Here is a 2,782-nt window from a genome sequence, read left to right as displayed (position 1 = left end):
ATCAGCGCTTGCTATTGGTGACGTTTACGAAACGTTAAACGTGATTGGTCAATGATACTTTTTAACGTATGAAAGAAACCTCCCACTTAAAAGTGTCGCCCCTCTATCTGTAGTTTAGGTCCTGGCGCTGTATGAAATTTAAAGAGCGACACAAAAACTAAAGACCTGTTAAGACGTTTACTTAAAACACGAACCCGCTATCAAGTATATTTTTCTGTTATTGAAGCTAGTAAATAAATAATAAATATTGTGGTTTTGTTTTTATTTAAGAAGTCAATAATTTGTAATATTAATTTCAGGACTAGTTAAATATAAACTTTTGCTGAGCTGATAAGCCAAAAAATCTCTCATAGTCTGGATAATAATTTGGTGCTCTTCTTGCTCTTTGACTATGTGTTACACGTTGGGTTTCTCCAGTCACCTTACACACCTGTACACAGGTCTGGAACCACAAGCTTAAAGGAGCGACCTCAAAAACACATCTTTAGTATTGAACAAATTAAATATTATTGTTTTTTATAGCACTATGCATTAGATTTAAGAGTCATTTTCTTGTGTATGGCCTTGGCATTTTGGTCAATATGATCTTACAATCCGGTGGTGTCAACTCTACAGTTTCCTAGATTATCACCCCTGGGACGGTCACCAACCTGATCAAATGATTAGTTCCATTACCAGCCTTTGGGAGAATACTGCAAGACATATTGAGGAGGTAATTAAGCCATTTAATCAGCTGTTTGGACAAGGACAACATCTAAAAACCTGCAGGGACACTGGTCCTTGAGGCCCGCGGAGTTGACACCCTGATTTACATGATCAGGATTTACTTAAATAAAGTGATTAAACTCTTGCATCACGGGTTAATGTGATTCCAGATTATACTTTTATTCTGTCTCCTCTTACCTGACATGCCACAGAAAAAAAAAAAACTAAAATTAAAGCAGTAGGAAATCAAAAAAAGTAATTTAACTTAAATAATTCATGCCAAGGATCTCCCAACAGTGTTTGGTATAAAGAGACGGTGCAAGCAGTACACGAAGCTTTTCAAGTAAGATCTTGGCAGTCACATTTTATAGTTCCAAACAACCAGGATTTTGACACTTTTCAGTTCTCTCATAAGCAAAACACATAACATTAAATATTCTTACTAAAAAAGAGGACTGCTGCAATTTTAATGACAAAAAAACAAAAGCTATGTTTCCACTGGAGCAGGAAGTTACCTAAAGCTTGAATTTACACATCGCAAAGCCTGCTGATATTCATGGAGCCTACGCTAATCAGTTTTCATACAGAAATATATGCTGGAAATATCATCCGTTTTTTAGTATATTATCAGGCTTGTGAGTATTGTAACAGAAGACGTCTACACCCAATTTCCGATCATTTTCAGTCATTTCATTCATATCTCTGTGGTAATGGACAATTCGAGCCAATGACACCTGTGGAAAGGAAAACAACAGATTATGGATGTGACACTGTTACTGAGTTCATGAATATGTGGTTTTAATCTCTAATGATACTTTTAATGATACTATAGTTACAGTCATTTTAGACAGACCACATGACTGGGCCACAAACACCTTGAAAAGCAAAGGAGTCTGTGGACTTCACTTAAATATTTAACTTTCTGAATCTTTCACTAGAGACTCCGAGCAGAGAAATGCATGAAATAAAGAGAACACATGACAGTTGTAGTTTTCTTACCTCCAGGGTGCCTGAAACCTGCATAGCAAGTGTGAAAAAGACAAAACACAGAACATAGTTTACACTTCTCTTGGGTATAAAGGAGTCATTAAAATCATGTGACAGTTAAAGTTAGGGCAGAGATAAAGGTCAGCACATTCTGTTAAATGGACAATGTGCAACACTGGACTGCAGTCACCTCTTAAACATGCATCTTGTTGCTACATTAAGCAGTGAACTGTGAATAAAGGATGCACAACTTCATGTGCTGACATCTAAATGGAAAGAAAGAAAAATTCTCAATGCCCACCTTTATTTTGTAGATAACGATGCTGACCATAATTAGTACACCAAACATAATGAGCGCCAGGAGTGGGACCAGAAGATGAAGGTGAAGAATTCCTGGAACTAAGAAAATATGTTAAATTTGTAACCCGACAGTCAACAAAAAAAAATTCCGCTCCAAAACACGTATGTCCTGTATGTGGAGGTGAACTCTTGTAACTGCATGAAACAAAGTTGTTTTGTTTAAGTACATGCCCATTTTTCTGTTTTAGCGTCATATATAACTGTGCAAAAGTCTTGAGCTGCCCCTTATTTGTTTATATCTTGTATTTCAAGCCAGACTCTTGTCTTTTTTACAAGTGGTCATTAACAACAGTTCAAGTCCAGACTTTCAAAGTTTTTCTTTGGACATTGGCTGCTTGACCATTTTCAGACAAATCTGTTGTATTTTTTTATTGTTTGATAAGGCCATGTAACACTTGACTTATGAATCATTTAAGCATAAACTTTACCTCAAACAATAAACCGGTATTATGTTTGCTTATAGAGCACTTATAACGGAACTTAGCAAAGAACCAATTTTAAAATTGTGCTTTAGGCTCTTTGTTACAAGCAGCTGTTCCCATTTTTTTTAGCTGATTCTGAACAATGCAAAAGACAACACAGTATGACAGACATAAAATAGTACCCGTCTCAGTGAGTGTGTATTTGTAAAACATGCTTGAGGCTCTGTCATGGTTATCGGGTTGTATTCCACAAGTGGTGTTGGAGATCTTGTCAACAATGATGAAATTATAATGTAGAAATTTTGAGG

The sequence above is a fragment of the Astatotilapia calliptera genome, chromosome 12 (genome assembly GCF_900246225.1).
Source record: "Astatotilapia calliptera chromosome 12, fAstCal1.2, whole genome shotgun sequence".
Classification (NCBI taxonomy): domain Eukaryota; kingdom Metazoa; phylum Chordata; class Actinopteri; order Cichliformes; family Cichlidae; genus Astatotilapia; species Astatotilapia calliptera.
Note: the sequence above shows the minus strand (reverse complement) of the source record.